Source organism: Orcinus orca, chromosome 2, assembly GCF_937001465.1.
Source record: "Orcinus orca chromosome 2, mOrcOrc1.1, whole genome shotgun sequence".
Lineage (NCBI taxonomy): Eukaryota > Metazoa > Chordata > Mammalia > Artiodactyla > Delphinidae > Orcinus > Orcinus orca.
In genome coordinates this window covers 21107294-21131285 of record NC_064560.1, presented here as the reverse complement: position 1 = coordinate 21131285, position 23992 = coordinate 21107294, and the positions used below count along the sequence as shown (strand labels likewise).

The 23992-nt window shown below is 43.7% G+C and overlaps 1 protein-coding gene across 2 annotated transcripts in view; it reads left to right on the top strand.

Annotated features, from left to right (window-relative positions):
• CELF2 (CUGBP Elav-like family member 2) overlaps positions 1-23992 on the top strand; it is an 830917-nt gene that overhangs the window by 431136 nt on the left and 375789 nt on the right. The gene's annotated exons all lie outside the window — the stretch shown is intronic.

The following is a 23992-nucleotide window of genomic DNA, read 5'->3' as shown; positions in this document are numbered from 1 at the left end:
ATGACTTAGAAATCATTCTCATCCCTTGGAAGTTATATCACATGTACCCATAAGTATATTGGAGCTATTTTCTCCGCAGAGCTCATAAACATGCCACTTCCTTTATTATATTCATGGTTATTGGTAATCTAAAGGCGCATTGAATTGTTTTTTTCTTCAGTATATTCATTAGTAGTATTGCGTTCAAGTATTTATAGATTTGTGAAAATTTTGAGCTTCCTCTAGAGAACTTACATCATAGTTTTGATGATATATAAATGCATTTGTAATTCATATCATCATTTAAATACCTAGTTACTGTCTCACCAGGGAAAGAAATCAATATATAAATTGATTGATGTCTTTAACATATTTTGGATATCTTACGTCACTATATGAAATAATAGATGATTGCGGGATGCCAATTATAGACAACTAGCCATCAGAAATGATTACCACTATTTATTAGAAGAAAGGAAAAAAAGTAAGAGAGGGAGTGGAAATGTTTTAAGAGATATTTTCCTGGGCATCACATACAGCACCTAGTATTGCGCCTGAGTCCTTGAAGGTGCTTGGTAACTGTCTGTGAATGAATTAATAGGGCATAGGGTTTTGCCTGGGAAGTGTTGGAAACTGAAGTCAAGAGAATCTCAAGAACCAGGAAAAGAAGAGTTTACAGAATGTGATGATGAACAGCACTAGGGAATCGGGGGAGGGTACATATTGTCACCATCTGTTCCAGGAGATAAGCACATTTGGTTGCTTTTTTTTTTTTTTAATGTAAAGAAAATCTTTGCTTATAGGATCATGATTAACATGGCTAAAAAACTGTTTACTGTGACCCAGATGTTTAAATTACTGTATGTCTTAATTCTTTGGATAACATCCCAAAGAAGCATTTCAACCGCGTGCTAGTTTACAGGGTTAAAAGTGTGCCTGTGTTCTGGTGTCCCAGCTGAGTTTGTTTGTCATGGTGCTTTCACTCTGGAGAGAGTCCAGTGTGAAGACCGAGGCACCTTGTCATTTTCTGGAAGAGAGAGAGTTGTGTATCTGCCCATGTTTGTGGTGAAGAAGTTAATCCCCAAATAATGGAATGAAGGATGACTTTTAAACTTTTCTAGAACGGCTAAGGAGTGGGCCACCCGCGTGTTGTCAGATGAGACCCACACGGAGCTGTAATCATGCAGATTAAGAATTACTGAGATGTCTGCGAAATCTGGTGTGCACCCTGCATTCTATTAAGTACTGTTCTGTTGTGAATACCAAGTGGCAATTCCCACATTCGCCTCGAATGATCTGTTGTAGCTGGTTTATTACTGGAGGGAGTCTGCTCTCTTCTTGAGTTTTGTGGGAGGTATTTTAGAAATGAGCCTACTTATTGTTTTTTTCCATGAATTTTTGTTACTCTAATATTGCATTGTGTTGAGAATAAACACGACACCAATCCCATTCTAATTTCGGTGTGCATTCATTGAAATATATGGTGGTAAGGGTGTGAATATGTCAGTTACTTCTCAATTATTCTTCTAATGTAGCTTCAGGTATTCTTTTGACTTTCTCTGGAGGCAGTTTGGGACATTATCCATTGACAGTTCTTTCCCTTCTTCACATTACCATGAATGTGATTATCTGATGATGAAAACTTCTCTTGCCGTCCAGACTGTTTCTTCTGTTAGCGTTTGTTTGTTTTACAGTCTTGTAGAATTCAATCAGTTGTTCAACGTTCAGCCTTTTTTTTTTTTTCCCTAATTTCTTCAGCCTGTCACTGGGAAAGTGTAAATGAACCCTGGAAAACCTTGGTGCGTTTAGAACAAGGCACCTGTCGTTAACTCGGTTTGTTTGTTGGCTAATGATTAGTGGAACGTGACACGTTGGGGTTTTTATCCTTTTAGTCATAAAAGTGTGCTTACGCGGTGACATCTAGGAAAAGTGGAAAATTGCAATTCAGGCAACTGCCGACTTGTGATATGTGGCTGCAAAGGAAGACAGTGGTGTTTTATAGCAAGTTTATGCTTTTGTTTTCCTTGGCTTTGACTGTCTTGAAATTTTCTGAAAGGCCATTTATAAATATTGCACAGAGATGGGGTATTTCAACTTTAGTTGCTTTCCATAACTGGCCACCGGTTGATACTATTCTGTGAATATGTACAAATCATACAGCAGTGGATTATGTATTGGTTGTTAAAAATGCATCGAGGTTGAGATGAGATATGTGTACAAGGTACTTGAACAGGCACCTGGTTTGTCTTTCATTACGATTGGTAACCTAAATGTGTCTATGAATTCTTGCCATTGCTGAAATTAAAGTCTGGTAATAATATGTCACCAGAAAAAAATTAGATTATATGAGCAATGTGTAAAGCATTGTAATTATATTATAAATATTAAAACCGATGATCTTGTCAGGATTAAAACAAATATTTAAGCTGACTACATGTTCCGCTCGTGCTGTCCTCTTAATCTTGAAGTGTTCTGGCAAAGGGATGTATGGGTCCATTTTCTTGAGCTGTGACGAGGATCATTTTTAATCTTACACATGACTCCGTGCTTTATTTTGCTGTAGCAAAGGACAATTGTTTTTCTCCATTGCAAGCATGCCTTTCAAGACCTTTTTCAATGGTGCAAAGTTTTTAGTTTAGGTAGATGTGTTTTAAGTAAATCATGGTAAAATCCCAATTGTTCAAATGGAATGGAGGCACTAAAATAGTTATGATAAGCTGGGGCTTTAATATAAAGGATGACTATACAGAGGAGAACTTTATTTTGGATAGCAGAGTAAAGGTGTAAACAAGGTGTATATTAACAGAGGTTTTACTGTTATCCTGCAATATGAGTGGCTGTTTTTGAAAAAGAGAGAGCATTTTAATTCCTTAAACATAGTCTCCTGTTTCTCAGCATAAACGAAACAATATAGAAAATACAGCTATTTAACAGAAACTATAGGAGCATCTTACAGACTACAGTGGAGATTCATGAGCAGTTTTTATTTTATTTATTTTTTTCCCGCGGTACGTGGGCCTCTCACTGTTGTGGCCTCTCCTTTTGCGGAGCACAGTCTCCGGACGCGCAGGCTCAGCGGCCATGGCTCACGGGCCCAGCCGCTCCACGGCATGTGGGATCCTCCCGGACCGGGGCACGAACCCGCGTCCCCTGCATTGGCAGGCGGACTCTCAACCACTGTGCCACCAGGGAAGCCCCATGAGCAGTTTTTAAAGCTCAACACCCAGAAGTCAGGATGCTCTTTGAAAAACATTAAGTATTGGTAAATGAAGCTTACAATAATTAAATATGTAAGTAAGATGCGATTTTTTTACTGGATTTCAGCAGAAACCAATGGAGGCAGGGGCCAGAGATTAACGTTATAAAAGAAACACTTAACCTTTTTTCTTCTATTTTAATCCAATAACTTGATCTTTTTTCTATGCCTCCTCAGAGGGGGTTAGGAAACAAGTACTCATTGGAAGCAGTGGAATACCCAACGACTAGAAATCACTGTACACCATCAGATTATTATTTGAGCTTCTCTACCAAGAAGTTAGAGCTACTTGGTTGGTATGACTCTCAGAGAGAAAAGTCATGACGTGGCAGTTTCACTTATGGAGTTTTAGTCTTCAGTTATGGGTCTTTGTTATATGAAATTTGAACTCAACAGAGTCCATGCAGTGGGAGGGCAAGACTGAACTCTCTGATTGACCAGATTTCTCAGTCATGGTTATCACTGGTCAGGTAGCAGCAAGGGGCAAACGTGGAGACGAAGACAATCAAAGCAATCGGCCAGCTCAGCTCTCCACTTGTGCTCTGTGGGCTCAGTTAGGTGTTCACTCCCCTGTGGGGGGCTTTCGTAGGTGACAGAATCTTGTATTTCTCATTGTCCTCAATTAAGGTGCTATCTTCTGAAAGAACTTGAAAAATTAGAAGATGAGAATGTTGGTGACACCAAAAGCAAAGGCAACAAAAGCAAAAATGAACAAGTGGGACTACATCAAACTAAAGAGCTTCTGCACAGCAAAGGAAACCATCAACAAAATGAAAAGGCAACCTATGGAATGGGAGAAAATATTTGCAAATTATATGTCTAATAAGGGCCTAATATCCAAAAATATGTAAAGAACTCACACAACTCAATAGCAAAAAAATCCAACAATCTGATTTTTTAAATGGACAGAGGACCTGAATAGACATTTTTCTAAAGAAGACATACAGATGGCCAACGGGTACATGAAAAGATGCTCAGCTTCACAGATCACTGGGGAAATGTAAACCAAGACCACAATGAGCTATCACCTCATATCTCTTAGAATGGCTCTCATCAGAAAGACAAGAGATAACGAGTGTTGATGAGGGTGTGGAGAAGGGGAATCCTCATGCCCTGTTGGTGGGAATGTGAATTGGTGCAGCCACTATGGAGAACAGGATGGAGGTTCCTCAAAAAATTAAAAATAGAACTACCATATAATCCAGTGTTACCACTTCTGAGTATCCAAAGGAAGTGAAAACAGGATCTCAAAAAATGTCTGCACTCCCGTGTTCATTGAAACAGTATTCACAATAGTCGAGACATGGAAACAACCTAAGTGTCTGTCAGTGGATGAATGGATAAAGAAGTTGTGGTGTATACGTACACTGGAATATTATTCGACCATGGGAAAGAAGGAATTCTGCCATTTGTGACACCATGGAGAGAGCTTGAGGGCATTGTGCTAACTGAAATAAGTCAGACAGAGAAAGACAAATACCGCATGGTATCACTTATGTGCAGAATCTAAAAAAAAGTCAAACTCATAGAAGTAGAGAGTGGAAAAGTGGTTGCCAGGGCCTGGGGCTGGAGGAAATAGAAAAAAAGAATGTTGGTATATCCAGGCCAACCTTTTACTAAGTAATCTAGAACTGATGAGCATTTCCTATCTTCTTTATAATCCCTAAGAAAGAACAATTTTCTCAAATTCCCGGGACCCAGGTCTGGTGCAGTTTGATATTTACAACATCTGTCATTTATTCATTAATTCAACAAAGGTGCATCGAACGCTAGCTGTCTGCCAAGAATGGTTATAGGCTCTGTGGTGGAAAACAAACTGAGCATCATCTCTTCTCTTAAGTAGTGTAGTCTAGTGTAGCAGGTACAGATACTCACAGTGCTAGGTGAACAGTGTTTAATGCCGTAAGAGAGGTTGAAAGTCATATAAATAAACAAAAGGCGCCAAGGGATTTCAGCAGCAAGATGGGATACCGCCGATCGGAGGAAGCAAGGACAGCATCGTGAGTCAACCTCCTGAGCAGGACTTGGACAGGCAGGTCAGGTTTGAGCACGTGGCGGTGGAGGGGGCTGTGCGCTCCACACAGAGAGAACAGCATCACCCAGGGGAGGTGTGCAGGGACTGTGCGCAGGGAACAGGAAGTGGTGCCATCTTGTTGGATGGAATGCAGAGGCATGAAGAGCTGCTTGGAGGATCACTGGTTGATGTGAAGGGTTTGGATTCCAGTTTGAGGAGCTGTTATTCTCTTTGATACTGTTCATCCAGGGAGTGTTCTAACCTGTTGCTTACAAAGAGTCATCTGGGCAAATTGATGGAATGGATTTGGGGAAAGAAAAAACAGTTGACATCCTCCACATGGGACCCCATGGTACTCCCAGACCTTATCATTCCTAGAGCTCCCCTGTCTCAGATTCACTATTTGGCTAACAGTAGAAAACAAGCCTTCTGGTTTAAGTGATTGTTTTCCAAACCTTACACTGCCCAGTTTCCTGCTTGCAGCACCCACCATCATACTGCACACCGACTCTGAGGCCACACTTGCAGTTGGTAAGAAGTATTCTTCCCTGCTCCAACCCCCACCTCCTAATCTTTTACAGTGTATCCCCCACTCATAGTCTATGACTAAATTCTTTCCTGCATGAATCTTTCTCTTACAGTATCTTTATTATTTTTCCCAGGTTGAATCCATTTCATAAAAGGCACTGTAGCAGTATCAGGGTGGAAACTGCATATTGAGTTTGTAGCTATAGTTCAAGAGGTCTGAGAAGACCCAAGGTTAATGTGGTGCCCTGGTGTATTCTCTTCCTCCTCTGCCATCCTCAGCATCTTGGGTATGATGTGCCTCACGCTCACAATATGACTGCCACAGCTCCAGCCATCACATGGAGACACAGCTCCAGCCATCACATGGAGACACAGCTCCAGCCATCACATGGAGACATGACCACATCTAGTGAAGAAGGGCATTTTTCTTTATCATGTATTTCTATTTTAGGAAAGAATTTCTTGCCTATGCCTAAGCTCTTATGGAGGGGAAATTGGGTTTCTGGTATTGGCAGCCTTTATAATGGGAGTCATGTTCTGCCATCAAGAAGAAAGGAAGGAGTCAGGGTAGGGGGAAAATGGCTTTATGTATGTAAGGAGTGGTATCTGCCACAAGAACTCTTCTCTCACTTAACCCTCAGCCTATTCCAGCTGGGCTTCTGACCCTTTCATACAGTCCTGGTCAAGGTCAACAGCAACCTCCACCTAACAAAATCCATTGGCCGGTTATCTGTTTTCTTATTTGGTCTCTCAGCTGCACTCAAAGCAGGGACTTCTCCCTTCCCCATGAAACACCTTCCTAGTCTCTGACACCAAATTCTTCCAGTTTTCTCCCTCTCCCACTGGCCGGCCTTTCCCAGTCTGCCTGCCTGTTCTTCCTCCTCTGCTGGACTCCACGTGCTGAGCTTCCCAGGGCTTCCTTTGGCCATTTCTCTCTTCACTTGTAGAGAGGGTGTGGAGAGAGATGTCATCAAGTTCATCTTTTTGGGGATAGTTCCCATTTTCACCTCTCCAGCCTCAGCTGCTCCCTTGAGCTTCAAATCTGAATACCCAGCTGTCAGTTCAATATCTCTTCTTGGATATATAATCTTCAATTTGATGTGACCAAAGAGAACTCTTGAATCCTCCCCCCACCCACCTTACCACCATGCACCCAACTGTCCAGACAAGAACTCTGGAGTCATTTATATTGCCTCTTTTTCTCATACCTAGCAGACAATCCATCAGTAAAGCCTATTGGCTCAACCTTCAAAATTCATCTTTAATTTGGCCACTTTCTCCATCTCTTTCTAAGCCATCATAGACACCCACCTGCACTATTAAAATGGCCCCTGACTGGTCTCCCCCTTCCTCTTTCGCAAACCATGCTCCACATGGTAGCCCAAGAGATCTTTGAAAAATCAATCAAACCACATTGTTTTTGGCTTCAAACTGGGTAGTAGTTTCCTCTTGCTGGGAATAAAGTCAAATCAGCATACTTCGGCTTCCAGGGGCCTCCGCAGGCTGCCTCTGTCTACCTCTGCATCCTCATTGCCTCCTGCCCACCCTCTCCTTTACTTTGTTCTTGACATACTGGCCTTTCTTTCCTCTTACTTCCTCAGAGCTCCCGCCTCTGACCACCCTGTTCTATGTAGTCCCCTCCACAGCACAGTTACTCACGGTCACATCACCATATTGTATTGTTCACACAGCACTTGTCGTTGTGTGTTCATTTATTTGTCCATTTATCAATTTTCTGTTCCCCTCCCTTCATCCCCAGAACAGAGTCTCCTTTGGCTTTCTTGTTTATTCCTCCATTCACAGGACTCCCCAACAGAGCTGGCAGCCAATAGATGTTTGAATGACTGGGTGAGCCCCCATTTTAGAAGAAACTTGAGGACCAGTCTCTCAGTCTTTGCATTTCTTCCTCTGTCTACTTGGAAGTCTCTTGTCATCTCCCAGTTCTTTTTCTCCCTCCCCAAACTATCTCTCACTCATTCTTCTAGACCAGGGTTGGCAAATTATAGCCCACAGACCACATCCAGCCTGTGGCCTGTTCTTATAAATGTTTTTATTGGAACACAGCCAAACCCCTCTATTTACACATTGCCAGTGTCTGGTTTTGTGCTACAAAGGCAGAGTTGAGTAGTTATGGCAAAGACTGTATGACCCGGCAAGCCAAAACTATTCATTATTTACTATCTGGACACATCTTAGATGCCATTTCTCCTCTGAAGGCTTCTCTGTCCTGAAGGGCTTCATGACTCTTCTATTAGTGTCCAAAGTCTCCAGTGCTAACTCCTATCCTAGTATCTGTATCGTTGATAACAGAGTTCAGTGGAGGACTTTTAGACCTTCTCCACTAAGTAGGACATGCATTGAGATCTTACCAGTATTCACAGTTTTCCCTCAATGTCTAGCAGTGCCTGGAACATAGTAAGCCCTTAGTAAATATTTACATAAGTCTTTGAGTGAATGGATGTTTGGATGCGTGAATAAGCGTTTGAATTGGGAAGTGCCCTAGTCTGCTGGGGCTGCTATAACAAAATACCGTAGACTGGGTGACTTAAACATTTATTTCTCACAGTTTTGGAAACTGGGATGTCCAAGATTAAGGTGCTGGCAGATTCAGTGTCTGGGTGAGGTCCAGCTTCCTGCTTTACTGTCTGCTGCCTTCCTTCTGTATCTTCACCGGGTTGGGGGTGGGAGGAGGGGAGAAGGGGAGAGAGAGCCAGCTCGCTGGTCTCTTCTTGTATGGACTCATAAGGGGTCCCCATCACAAGGACCCTAATGACCTCATCCAAACCTAATCACCTCCTAAAGGCTTCACCTCCTGATTCCATCACACTGGGCATTAGGGCTTCAACATATTAATTTTGGGGGGACACATTCAGTCCCTAAGAGGAAAGGAAGGAAGGAAGCATTGAAGAAACCTCCCAAAGTAACAGTCTTATACCAGATATATGATTTCGGCTTTCCATCACCCTTCTCACTCTGCTCACTGCATTATACGCTTGGCACTCAGAAAAATGCATCTTATTGGCTGGAAAGTTATTAACCTAAGTTTGACTGTTACCAAGCTGTTCAGAGCTGTTGCTGTTGAGTCTCTGTTAGCACAAAGGTTAAGAGATGGGGCTTTGGGCTCAGACATGCTTCCATCTTTTGTCTGCCATTTCTTTTTGTTTGTTTGTTTGTTTGTTTTTGCGGTACGCGGGCCTCTCACTGTTGTGACCTCTCCCGTTGCGGAGCGCAGGCTCTGGACGCGCAGGCTCAGCGGCCATGGTTCACGGGCCCAGCCGCTCCGCGGCATGTGGGATCTTCCCGGACCGGGGCATGAACCCGTGTCCCCTGCATCGGCAGGCAGACTCTCAACCACTGCGCCACCAGGGAAGCCCTGTCTGCCATTTCTTAATCGTGTGACCTTGAGTGAGTGAATTAATATCTCTGTCTCAGTTTTTCACTTGAAAATTTGGAAAAATTACGATACCCATCATAGTGTCACTGTGAAAAGATAATCTATATAAAGTATTTAGCCTGACACCCAGGGAGTCATCAATACATGGTAGCTCTTAGAGTGGTGTGTTCAAAGGTAGCTTTGTGCCCAGTATTTGGGTAGTGCCCCTGTCAAGACAAGATGCCTTGTTGCACTATAAGAATCGGCCTAGTGAAGTGGTTCAGCACGTATGCTCTGGAGACAAACTCCAGAGCGTATTCAAGTCTCTGTTCAGCTCCTTACTAGGTCTGCGATCTTGGGTAAATTTCTGCACCTCTCTGTGCCTCATTTTCTTTATCTGTAAATTGGGAGTCATAATAGGACCAGCTGTTCTGAGAAGGAACTGAAGTGATAGGTATAAAGTGCTCAAAACAATGCTTATTTTATTTTATTGTAAGGAAATTAGAGTGGCATGCTAGTCGAAATCTGTGATGGGGAATATGAAGGAATATTAAGCTGTAGGCCATAGAAACCTCTAATTCAGATATTCATTATTCAGTGGCTAGATTTTTGCTATGCTGTGGATGATTATTGATTTAAAGCAAAATGTCCCAAGTATTAAATATAAATCAATTAAATTAAATATAAAGTCCCCTTGACCTTGCTATAATGTATGAAAATAACACTTACCCAACCAAGTATATATGCAGATACTGCCCATGTGTCTTGGGCGGCTCTATCAGGAACATGGTTTCCATTAATTCTCCAAATAACCTAAATCAAAACATTTCATTCTTTATGGATGTAAATAAGAGTCTATAGTGAGTGAATTAAATTACACTTGTTTTATAATACAGTGTTCTGATGTGTAACAGACTATCGAAGGAACGATCTTTACAAGGAAAACTTTAGAATATTGTTAAGTTACTCACTGCATGACCTATTTAAATGGCTCAGATTCTTCTTGTTGTAGACTGCATAATTAAATTTTAAATGGAACATGATAAAGAAGTTATACTGGTGATCTCCAGAGACTTCGATACCCTATTTGGCTCTTTATAAGAGTATAGCAAAGGCATACTTTAAAATTTAATAAAGGCCTGCCCTAATTTTTTTCCCTTTTAGATTTTCTTGATCTGCTCGGGAATCCAAAGCTGTGTTATATTATCCACAAGTGTTACCTGAAATAAATGATGAAAATAAAAATTCTTTAAAGCACATTTATCCCAATTTGAGAATTCCATTATTTGTGCATGAGAGCTTTTGTGTAGCCATTGAACTCCTTGAAGATAAAACCTGCCATTTCCCGAATGTGTCACCGTAGAGAATTGGGGCTTTATTCATACTGTTTGTGGAAGCATTCGTATCTTCAGAGCTTCCAGAGCAAAGGGGTACAAAATGGATTCTGTGGAAGATATAATTTTGCAATTAGAACTCCTTATTTGCTATGTAGAAGTTGCACTTCTTGAGAGGGTTGAAGGGAAAACACACACACACACACACACACACACACACACACACACACACACACACACACACACACACACACACACACACACACACACACACACACACACACACACACACACACACACACACACACACACACACACACACACACACACACACACACACACACACACACACACACCCCTGTTGGAAGAAGGGCTAATGCGGAGTAAAGGAGAATTCCTGGGTTGAGCATCCTAAGAGCTATTGGAGCCTCTTGGGTAAACAATTTTGTTTCATAACCTTCCATCGTTCATTTTCTTTTGTATTACAAGGGATGCTGCCAAGATAAAATTATATGTTAAATAAATTTTTCTCATATTTACTTAATACTGCTTTGTCGTATACAGCATGTTAGGAGAAACGCTTCTCTGTCTTCGCTAAAGGATTTCAGATTTTGCTGTCCGCTGAGCTTTGACCAAACACCAGGTGCGAGCTTTTCTCTTCCCACCTGAAGAAGGTATAAGGTTTTTATTATACCTTCTTAAACATTTGCCTCCATCAGTGTTTGGAATGTTCAAGCTCCTAAGGTCACGTAAATTAATAAAATTTATTCTCATTTATACATACTTTTTTTTTTTTTTTCTGTACATGGGCCTCTCACTGTTGTGGCCTCTCCCGTTGTGGAGCACAGGATCTGGACGCACAGGCTCAGCAGCCATGGCTCACGGGCCCAGCCGCTCTGCGGCATGTGGGATCTTCCTGGACCGGGGCACGAAGCCATGTCCCCTGCATCGGCAGGCGGGCTCTCACCACTGTGCCACCAGGGAAGCCCCTATACATACATATCTTTAAACCTTGTAAACCTTTCTTTTCAGATTAGGTTTTGTAAATGTTTCTATTATGTATTTCCCTTTGCCTTCTTTCTGACAAATATACAGATTTCCTTTTGGGCCCAAACTACTCAAGCATCTGATGTTGGTTTCATTTTTCAAATAAGCAACATTAAACTCACATACCGCTATATAAAACCAAACTGAGGCAGTGACACAAGCCATCCTTAACCCTCTGCTTCTCGTGCTTTTGGTGGGGGAGGAAGGATGGAACGTCAAGGAATAACGCTGAGCTACGTAAAGGATGCTAAAGAGAAATCCTTATCAGGAGCCTGATTATCCAGTGAATAAGTGGAAATTCTGCTTTACCAACACAGTACAACATTTGAGACCCTCTCTCAGTCAGGTTCAGACCTATGAAAATCAGGTGAGCATCTCCAAGAGTAACACCTGGTGGCCTGTAACTCATTATAATGCACCGAGTTCCCTTTCCAAAGCAGAGGGAAATCATTCCCAAAATAGGCTTTCAGTGAAATAGGTTTCTGTGAATAGTTCACAATTTTAAAAATATATGTAATGAACAATGAAGATGCTTATGGACATAAAAAATTAGGAAACTTTAAAATCTGCCGATATTTAACAATATCGTTATTACTAGTTGCATCACCGAGCGCCCATATGAACAAGGAACGGAGTCCGATGGAGGATGCAAGGTACGATGCATCCTGCTTTTAAGAACCAAAAAATTCTAAAAGTGGAAATTTGATTTATAGTAGGAGCAAGTATGTTCTTCACTAGCTCTCCATGCCTAGGACAAAGTCTGTCGTGTGATAAGATGAAAAATTTTCTGTTGAATGCATTAAGTATCACATCAATTGACCAAATATTTAAGTTTGGAGGAGAGCGAGAACGTTTTTTGGTAAGGCAATTAGAAAAAGCTCACCATGAAGGAGGAAGATCTGAGAAAAGACACAGCAGTAACAAAGCAAAGAGCGAGGAAGATGGAGTTTTGAAATAGGGATTCAGCCAGCTGGTTTCACCTGGGTGGTTTGTTAAGAGAGTAATGAAATGTGAGACAAGTAGGTAGAAGCCAGCTTGCACACTTTAAAGGGATAGAAGAGTTTTCCTTTTGCTTTGTTTTGTTTTCAGTGAGCCATTGGAGGTGTTTGAGCAGGAATGAGCAGGTGTTTGAGCATGAATATATGATTCGAAGAGTATGTGACCGAGGTGACTCTGATGGTGTCCTGCAAAATGTATTATTCTGGAAAGAGCAACACCAACCCATAAACTCCGTGACGACTAGGGCCAAGTCCATTTTGTTCCTCTCTTTTATCCTCAGCACCTAGAACAGTGCCTACAGGTACTCAGATATCGGCCAAATGAATTAATGGTAAATGGGAGATGAGGATTTTTCCAGGTAGTTCAAATGAGGATAATAAATACATGAACTAGATTGGTCTTTGTAGAAAGAAAAAAAGCAGTGATTGATTACAGAAAATATTGGGAAAAACAAATCAGTATTACTTGCTGAAACTCAGGCAATGAAGGAGAAGTTTCCGGTTTGTCTTGCTTCCGGTTTGGGCGTGTCATTGGTGTCACCCATCAGACCCAGCGAGAGAGGTCTGGAGAAGGCTTGTTGGGAAATGCAGGGCTAGAAAAAGGGTTGCTTCACCATTGAGTTTGAGATAAAAGCCAAATATTTAGATGAGCATTTCTGGTAGAGGGTGAGGGACACTTGTGAATGTGGAGCCGCAGGTTTGAGCGTTGAGTAATAAAGCGTCTAGGGAGTTGCTTGCATAGAAGTTTAGTTGAAGTCATTTTGTGCACACATGGGTTTTGTGGTTGTCTGTCACAGTGACATCCTTTGCCATATTAGGCAAGATGCAAATTTGATTCGGAGTCCTTGAGGGCAAATGATGTTGAAGCAGAGATGAGTGTAATACTCAAATTGTTTGTAATTTCATTCTGGAAATTTCTCAAGAGAATGAAAAAAGGAAGTTCTCTGGGGGGGGGTGACTTACATATAGACTGTACTTTCCCTTTAAATGCCTACCTCAATTGCCATCTTGGTCCTGACACTCACTATGAAAATTTGGTACCTGGCACTCCTGGAGGGGTTGTGTTGGCGGCAGAATCCTATATGCTGCCCGCTCCCATTTGGCCTTTCTCATCTTGGCCTGGTGTTTCTGGACTAATTCCATGGTGTCTGGAGTTTGATCTTCTCCGGGTTCTTGCCTGAAGCCCTGGCAGTTGACCGTGTTCCGTTGAGAAAGTCCTATCCAAGTTCAACTTCCGTGACGGGGGATTCGTTTAGGGATGCTTTGGGACAACTTTAGGGAAAACTGTTAAGGGAAAATAGGTCATAAAGGCAACCTGGGAGCTGGTACAGCAGATCAGCCCAGGGGTTGTTGAATCTTGTAGATTTTAAATTTTGTCTGTGAATGTGTGTGGCCATTCAAGCATCCTACAGAGATGCTTGTGAAGGTGAAAAAGTTGTTTCTGTTTCGAACTAGAGTAAAGGACAGTAGTACTTTAGAAAATTGGGAAATGAAACCCTGAAAGGAACTAAGGATGGGAGGGCAAGATAAAGTCAGAGTAGTTGTTGTGAATTTTCAACCCAGTGACTGCAAAGGTTTATGTATTTTATGCTTCTCTCTTCCTCTTCCAAGCTCTCAGTGGATCCTTTCCCTTCTCTGACGTATGTGTGCATTGTAGTTGACTTTGGTGAGGTAGAAAGCAGCAATAAGACCTTTAGAAGGAACAAAGGTAAAGAAATCGTTGCTCTCACTCAAGCAAAAGCAATTAGTTTTCCAAAAACCTTTTTAAAATAAATAAATGTCTTTCCTAAAAAAGAAGAAGGAGAAGAAATTACTCTCAGTGGAGCAATAATCACATTTTAACATAAAAATTGTCCAAGGTCCCAAAGTAATATCTGCATAAGAATTGTGTAGATATTCCTATGTGAATGTTCTCCCCCACCCACCACCAGCCCTGTTAGTTTTTGTTTTTGTTTTTTTTTGTGGTACGCGGGCCTCTCACTGTTGTGGCCTCTCCCGTTGCGGAGCACAGGCTCCGGACGCGCAGGCTCAGTGGCCATGGCTCACGGGCCCAGCCGCTCCGCGGCATGTCGGATCTTCCCGGACCGGGGCACGAACCCGTGTCCCCTGCATCGGCAGGCGGACTCTCAACCCCTGCGCCACCAGGGGAGCCCCCTGTTAGTTTTTGTACATCCAACGGGAGGACTTTTGAGTAGATGGAACTTATCTTGTGTCACCTCCTGGCTTTACAGATGAATAGACTTGAGCATCAGAAAGTTGGAAGCTAGCTCTCATGACCACGCTGTCTGGGCTTGCTGGACAAGTCGATATTCGCTTGGTATGGATGGAGTCCATGTTCATTTCAGGGTCTGTTCTTGGGACCATAGACCTGGAACCCCTCTAACTACTTTCTGAGACCTTCTTCCTCTCACTTCTCTAGTAAGTTCTCTCTGCCTCCACTGTCTGCCCCTGGGGACAAAATCTTCATTTCCAGTATCTTCATCATAGTTCTAACTAAGTGAAAGCCAAGTGCTGAGTCCTGGTTGATGCTGGTTATATAGGGTGAACAATAGTGCTTCTCAGATTTTAATGTGCATGTAAATTACCAGGGGATTTTTTTTTTTTTTTTTTTTTTTTTGATACGCGGGCCTCTCACTGTTGTGGCCTCTCACGTTGTGGAGCACAGGCTCCGGAAGCGCAGGCTCAGCGGCCATGGCTCACGGGCCCAGCCGCTCCGCGGCATGTGGGATCTTCCCAGACCGGGGCACGAACCCGTGTCCCCTGCATCGGCAGGCGGACTCTCAACCACTGCGCCACCAGGGAAGCCCAGGGGATTTTTATTTAAATGCATATTCTGATTTAGTTAGCCTGAGATAAGACCTGAAATTCTGCATTTCAAATAAGCTCTCATAGGAGATCTGCTAATTCTGGTCTTCAGACCACCCTGTGAGTAGCAAGGGACTACAGACCCACTGGCCACATCTTGTTTGAAAGATGGTACTCCAGTCACTTTTCAAGTTCTACATCCGTATCTTTAGGAATATGATGCTTTTATTTATATTATTCTCCCTCATCTCTGGTTGGTTTGTTTCCTTCTTGAGAAGATGCTACAGAGCATTTTGCAAACTGCCACTGCAGGAGTAATTTCTTTTCAAACTCTGAGATACTATAAAACCACTGTAGAAGCCTGTGGATTGAACTATATAAAGGTAATCTTATGTTATCGAGCCCATGTGAGTTTAGGATACAATATCAATCAAGATTTGACTTTCAGTTCTGGGTTTACGACAAGCAGCTCTCATTGAAGGAGAAACCAGAAGTTTGACTATTAGAAAGTTTTTATTTTACAAACATGAAGTCTTATTTATGTCAAGTAATTGAGTTCCCAGATGTTCTCATTCCGTATCAGTGACTGTACAGAGTGTCAGCCTAGGTAATATGAGAGAATGAATATATACATGTTCATATTCAGGCGTCAGCCTCAAAACTACAGTCAATTCACAGGTTATCAAGCTTATTCCTGGAAACTGACATTTATTGACTGTGCCAGTGTTAAAATTGTCTTTGTTTTATTTATTCCATGTGAAACTGTGAGGTATTCTAGAAGCAATATTACTTCTCTTCTTTCCCCTCTATCCCCATTCATCCTATCCCCTTTACTAAAGTAAACTGAGGTGTCTGGATATAGCAATCTAATGTGGGATGACTCAAGAGAGATACAGAGAGAGAGATAGGTAACATTGAATATTCAGAATTCAATAATGAAAAATAATCCCTTTAGTGAAAAGCCAGCTGTTCTTTCTTTCCTAATACGCATGTGATGTTGATGCATTCACGTAAAGTTTACCAAGTAGGATTGGTTTGATTCAGGCAGGGTATTATATGATTTTGCAGAATAGGAAATGTTATTTAGGCTGAGCAAAAAGCTGAACAGTCCAGCCAGTCCAAAGGACCCAAATACCAAAGGATTATCTTTAGAGAATGAAAAATGCTAGTGCATTATATGTACGGCAGCACACGATAATTCATTCAGAGAATATGCCTATGTTTTCTATGTCCTTCAAATTTCATTTGAATGAATGCTTTATGGATTTCTGTGACGCTTGGGGACATGTTAAAATACTACTGCAAACGTACCAGGCAACTTAGGCTTAGATAATTCTCGATTTGAATTATTATAGCATGCTGCTGTTTTCCTACTTGGAAAAAGATAGGAGTGTCGTGACAATTTGGAGTTACCTTTCTGTGTCTCCCCTATGAGTTGGTACAAAGCAGACCCTTGAGACATGGATTGGAGTCCAAGGACAGGAGGGAGTAAGGAGGGGAGGAAGGAGGGGAGACAGGAGGGGAGGACAGCCAGTGGACATATGTTGAGGAGTGTGTTGCTGCCTGGGCAGCGGGGACTCAGGCCCACTGGGGCCCTGTGGAGCAGTATCCCACTGAGGGGCAAGCAGCCTGCTGTATGTTCCATAATGCCTTGTCCTTCATTGCTTGTCCTTCAATGGTTGATGCCCCTCAGGGAGAATTTATTCGTGGGCACCTCTCTCTTCCCCATTCTCAGGCCAAGCACTCCTAAGGCCAGAGAAGACACACTCTGAAAGGCAGAAATAGGAGGAATCCACAGGCTTCTACACAGGATCTGCAGGTGACCCTCGGGCAAATTAAAAGCAGGACATTGACAATATCTGTCTTATCAGTGTGGTCGCTGTTGTATGCCCACCACCTTTTCCAGTGTGAGGTACCTAGCAGATGCTTACTAAATATTTATTCAATGAAGGAAGGAAGATAGGGAGGGAGGAAAATGCTTGACTCAAATAGAATGGGAAGTATCTCCCTTCTGACTTAGGTCCCCAAGCTAATATCGAAACTTTATGCTTGCCAGATTTATCGTGCACGAGGAGGTGGGATAAGAAAAGGTAAGCATGAGAGAGCAGACAGCTCTGTGTATCAACTACCTCAATTCCAAAGGCTGGCACTTGGGGACTTCGACTTTTGACATCAATGGTTATGTTATATCCACTTAACTTTTTAAAAGATTAACAGTGTGTTTATCTTTGATTGTTCAGTATGTATGCATTCCTAGTTATGGGTGAATCATTGAAGAGCTGCGTGGATTATAAGGGCTACGTCCTAGATGAATAAACAGGGGAAATGACTTACTTCTTGGTTGTGGGGTGACCAGGGGACCCCAGGTTTGAGGTAGGACAGCATATGCCCAACATCCAAACAAAAATGGAAAAATTACCTCGGTCACCTGGATGTTTGCAGATAGCCAGTGGCTTTGTTTCCATTCTGCTGACATTTGAACGAAGAGTACAGCGTTCAGTAAATCACACAGATATTTCAAATACATGGCACTGAGCACAGGAATATCTAGAAATAGCATGTGATTACTTGCATGTATTATTCTAATCATTTTCATTATGCAAATAGATAGTTATCACCTGAGAGTGTTTCTCTTGAGCTAAGCATGGCCCTGAATGTGTTTATATGTGAATGTAGTGTGTACATGTTGGGAGGAAAGTTAGAGGGAGGGACTCCTCCCAAAAATAAGTGGAGCGGTTTTGGGGGTTTTCGTGTTTGTTTTTTTTTTTTGTTTGGGTTTTTTTTTAGCTTATTTGGTGGTTTGGATCATCTGTAACTTTTGTAACACTCATGATTGTTCCTTGATTCGGTGAGTGTAAAAACCTCAAAAGGCCATATTCTCTACCAAACAGCCCTCTCTAACTATGACAAGTGTGTGAACTTGATAACTTAGAGTCAGAGTGCTCTTTCGTCCCTTTTTCTGGGCCCTGGGTGATGTTGTTCTAGATAAATCACGTTAGAGGAAAAAGGGACCCATGGGAGAGTGGCATCAAGCATGCAGAGCTTCACTGTCAGCAAAGGGTTAATAAGTTAGAAATACTTAATTCCTTGCCAGAAACATGAGCAGAAAGCGCTTGGCAATGATTCCTTTCTTTTTTTCCTGGAGTCATGGAAAAACGGGCTACAGAGACACTGGGGCCAGCGTGGACCCAGAGTACTGAAGCGTTTTCCTGCCCCCGGGAGCTCGATGCTGCCTCTCTCTCCGGGCCTCCCATGGCCCTGGAACTGGGTGGCAGGCCAGTTACCGAGTGGTGCGGGAATTCAACCCATAAACACTCGCTTTCTTCTAGCAGGACGCCTCACTCCTCCTGACAATTTTCCTCCTACTGATTAATTGATTTAATTTTTGGTTGGCAATGGTGGTAGTTACAAAGTAAATTCACCCCAGAATAAAAGGGTATTTTGGGAATTCATTAATGCTAACACTGCACTTGGATGCTACATTCACTTTCCATCTGCCCAAAACAGCCAAATAAAACAAGGAAGTGACACCAAGCAAATGACAACTAATTATCTCCTCCAATTATTCTGCTGGGATGGTGGGAATTGAAGGATACTGAAGGTTGTTTTCCTCTTACAGTTAACCTCAGAAGTCAAAAGTCAAGTGACCATCACTAACACGACATGTGTCATTGTGTTTGAATTTCAGCAATGTATTTCTCTATCTTCATTTTGATTTAGGAATCAGAAAAAGAAATTGTCTTGGATGTGTTTCTTTCCTACTCTTGAGCCTGTTTTTTGTTTTTTTGTTTGTTTTTGCGGTACGCGGGCTTCTCACTGTTGTGGCCTTTCCCGTTGCGGAGCACAGGCTCCGGACGCGCAGGCTCAGTGGCCACGGCTCACGGGCCCAGCCGCTCCGCGGCATGTGGGATCTTCCCGGACCGGGGTATGAACCCGTGTCCCCTGCATCGGCAGGCGGACTCTCAACCACTGCACCACCAGGGAAGCCCGAGCCTGTTTTGATGTAACAAATTTCCCTACAATTTAGCAGCTTAAAGCGACAGACATTTATTATCTCAATTTCTCGGGGCAGGAATCTGGGCCTGGCTTAGCCGAGGGCTCACATTTCAAGATTTTCTCACAAAGCTGTAATCAAGGTTTTGGCTGGGGCTGCAATCTCATACAAAAACCCGACTGGGGAAGGACCCACTTTCTAGCTTTCTTACGTGGTTGTTGGAAGGATTCAGTTCTTCCAGCCCTTTGGACTGAGGGCTTAGTGCCTGGTTTGCTGTTGACAGGGGCCTCCCCCTGCTTTCTTGCTATGTGGGTCTCTACGTAGGGGAGCTGACTTCCATGGCAGTGAACAAGAGCGAGAGTGAGATACGGCCAGCAAGATGGAAGTTGCAGTCTTTTTATAACCTAGTATCATAAGTGACCTCCTATCACTGTTCCTGTGTTCTCTTCATTGTAAATGAGCCGTAAGACCCAGCCTGTGCTCAAAAGAGGGATTATACAGGGGCAGAAATAGCAAGAGGTGGGGATCATTGGGGGCCGTGAGAGAAGCTGCTTACACAGATATGAGTCCAAATCGCAGTGTGATGGAGAGTTACGTTTGTTGCAGTTACATGCTGTTGACAGACTCAGTTATTTGTGGTGGTGTGGATCGATGCCTTCAGGGTAAAGAAGAAAGAAATCATAGGGCTAAGAAAAATGTGACAGTTATTTCTTTGGCGACTGAAAATTGTCCCACTATGGCTAAGAAGGAACCAGAGTTCAAGCCCAGGGTGAACTCAGGGTAGGACCCTATGTCTGCTCTAGTGCATTATGAGACAGGTATCGCTGTCGAATGACTACCTGTGAGGGCAGAACTCCCACATGGGCTGAAGGAGTTGTTTGAGCTCTGATAGGAGAAGGGCCCTTGGATCTGAGACCTAGAGAGATGGTGGGAGCAGAACCCTAAATGTGCACTTCCTACTAGAATAAGCAGATTGTGATAGGGAGAAAGCGTCACTCATTTAGGACTGGATGTGGAAAGATTGGGGTGCTCTGGAAAGACTTTAGAGACCTGGAAAATCAGTTCTCAAAACACTAGTCTGTCACCTACCCAGGATGGCTCCTGAATGGGTTGACTCTGCAGCCCGACCACCTGAGGGTGATTTGGCCGTGGCCTGAAGGGTGGTGTTCTGTCCACACAGGAGAAGGGGAGCTTGCTCTACTTACCATAGAATAACACATCAGCGTGTCTTGGGCACACATTGAACTGGATGTCAGGTGTCCCTGTTCTAGTACTGGATCTATATCGGTGTTACTGGATCTGTCTAGGTGTTAATGGATCGTGTAGGTGTTAGTGGATCTGTCTGGGTGTTCCTGGGTCGGTCCACGTGTTACTGGATCTGTGTAGGTGTTACTGGATCCATCTAGGTGTGTGATTTTGAGTGTCTTTAGTCACTTTGCCTCTTTGGGTTTAGGAAGCTGATCTGCAGAATCGGGTAGAGATTTGCCCTCCCCCACCCCGCCCTGACCTACCAAACCTTAAAGGGGTTGCCAGAGACCCATGAGTAGCGCAATCCAATTCCATGTGAAGACAGTCCCATGCACGTAGCGCTTAGTCTCTCCACAGTATTTGATACCACTGACCACTTCCTTCTCCTTGAAAAACTTCTTCCCTCGGTGTAGATATAATTTCGGAAGTCATTACCAAACAGTTTATCTTTGAAGCATGGGGGCATATTTGACCCAGGGGAGGCGTGTTGCAAGCAGAGAGTGGAGGGCTGTATTAGCACCTTAGTAATTACATGCACCAGGGAACAGGTGAAGAAGGTGTATCCAGCAGAAGTGCTGACCTAAGAGGTAAGAAGGTGGCCAGATTGGAGTGGATTTAGCAGTGAGTTGCAAGTGACAAGTCCAGAAGATTCATTCAAGAAGCTCAGCTTCAGAGGGGACCAGAGAGAGGTGGTGGTAGCTGGTGGGAAATAATGAACTTGAGGTAGGATGTTTCTTAAAGATAGAAGAGACTTACACATGTTTAAACGCATAGAAGGCGTCAGTAGAGAGGGTGGGGGAAAGGGGTGCAGTCCCTGGGGAAGTAAGAGGGCATGGGACCCAAAGCACAGGTGGAGGGTTAGCCTAAGAGAAGACAGCCAACGCCTCCATTTAAACAGGATGGAAGGAGGAAAAGGTGTGTGTGGATTCAGATCAACCTGTGGGACTGGTGGCATCACTGGGTCTCCTAGACATTCAACCCAAGAGCAGACAGGAGCAGAAGGGACATGGCCAGCGGCCCAGGAGCAGGGGATGCTGTTAATGAGCCTGCCAAGGAGCAGGAAGAATAAGGTTGGAGGGTGGTGGATGGAGACAGCTGACGGCATTTCCCTCCACCCGCCCTGCCACCTGTACTTCGGCAGAGGGAGGAGGAGTTGTGTGTGGCTGTACAGACAGGAGAAGAGGGTGGGGACGAGGGGAAGGAGTTCCTCGGGTGGCCAGGAAGGGAGCAGTGCAGGCGGGCAAGTCAGTGAGGGCTTCCTGGAGGAGGTGGGACTCAGAGCCTGCCCCTTGGAGGATGGTCAGGACTCAGGTGTTCAGGGGAGGGGGGAAGGCAGGTAGCCACGTGTGCTGAGAACCTGCTCCCTGTCTGATGCTGTCACCTGTCACCTGTGTTCCCGCAACCTTCTGTCAGAGAAGTGCCAGGACTTTCCCGAGGTCTTCGGGCTGGAGGAGCAGCCAGGCCCTGACTTGAGGATGTGTGTCTCTGGTTTATACCACACGCTGCGTCCCAAGGGCTGTGCGGGCAAGGAGAGAGCGTGGCCGGGCTGGCCAGAGCAGCTCTGACGCTGGAGAAATCCCAGCCCGGGTGACAAAGCACCGCTGGTGAGCCTGGGAAGCTGCTGATCTGTGCATCTGAGTGGCAAACAGTGTTGGTGGTGGTCACCGGCACTCAACCCCACAGGGCCGTGGGCACTGCACACCTGACATCCGCGAGGAGGTGACGCAAGGACCTGTCAGCAGCCTCAGCAGCTGCTCCAGGATGCGAGCCCAGGAAGGTGGCAGTTCGCTCTGCCGACACATTTCTGACGGGGCTGTTACAGTATGTTAATGTGCTTCTCCAACAATGTATTTCCAGCACCACTTTTTCCCCCTGCTGGTTTGATTGAGAAAAATCATAGCAACAGAAAGTACAAGATTTATCCAGAGAGCATAGCAGGGGGTTAGAGCGTGAGCAGGGAGCCCCCCTTGGGAGGAATTTACCTTTTAAAACTAGAGGGGGAACAGGTGCTCTGGAAATGGCTCGTAACTGCATGAGGGTGGGCACGGCCTTCCTGGAGGGGAAGGTGACTCAGATTAACAACACTGGGCTGAAAATGATGGCATCCTGGCTGTCATTAGAACAGGTGGCTGTCATTATGGCCTCATGCTCCTAGTGGGAAGATAATACAGGGGGAGAAAGATTTATACCGGCCCCGGAAAGATGAAATTGCACATAAAGGAGGGAAAAGGCAAAAAGAGGGCCAACTGGGGGAATGTCTCACCCCACAAGACAGCACGTGATTCTCATTAATGGTGTAGCATTTCTGTCGCTCTATCCAGAGGGTTGTATTACCTACAGTGCTTTCATTTCTTTGGGCTTATTCAAGTTTCATTTGGGAAAGATTTTTTGTTTTTCTCTTTGGATGTTTTTCTTCATTTAAGAGAGTAGTGAGTATAAAAATGTACTGTATATGACAAAATGTACCCCCTTCCTTTTCTGACAAGTAACGTTGGCTGCCCGGTAGACAGTGGGAAATCCAGATCGGCTCCAAATAATGATGAGGCCATACAGGGGTGCTGTGTGAGGTTACTGATGGACCCACGAGTCCTATTTTCTTCTTAAAAAGATGAAGTTTGTTTTTTTTTTTAAATGATGAAGTCTAAAAAATTGTTTTAATGTAATAAACACTTATATGGTGCTGATTATTGCCTGGCACTGTCCTAAGCATCTTATAAATATTCACTCCTTTCATATTCATAGTAACACTTTTAAGGAGTGTTATTATCTCCATTGAGAGGTGAAGCATGAGGAGGCTAAGTGACTCATCCAAGGTCACACAATTAGCAAGTGGTGGAGTTGGGGTTCCTGCCCGAGCAGACTTGCTCCAAAAGCTCCTGACCACTGCTATACCTGACTGCCCTTCACACATTTTTTGTTCATTTTCAGTTTCAAGGGGCATTTAAACTACTCGTGTGTCCCATCTTTCTGGGTAAGAATACATTTTAGAATCTCAGCGTGTTAGACATTGATGGTCTAACATAGCTACATTGACGGTGGGAAAGATATCAGAATGGCACTCGAACTTGAGCAGACAGTGGTGTTTTCCATTTCACGAGGCATCTTTAAAATGTGCAGTATGTGTCCCAGGCAGACCGTCAGAGCCCTGCTCTGCTAGCTGTGTACAGTCGGGACAGGTAAGGTACCCATTGAAATCCACGAGAAGTGCAAAAGCTCTTTCTCAAAAACAAAAGATCGACACAGAGTTTCAGATACGCATCCACACTTATCATAGCCAGCCCCTTATGTATGGCTTAAAACCCTACTTTCGGAGGCACAGTTGGAAGGATCTTTCTTTGGAGATCCTGAGCACATCCTTCCTGGAGATTTAGAGCTGATTGGGCACAGATGGGAGGCAGGGTAATTCACCCTTTTCC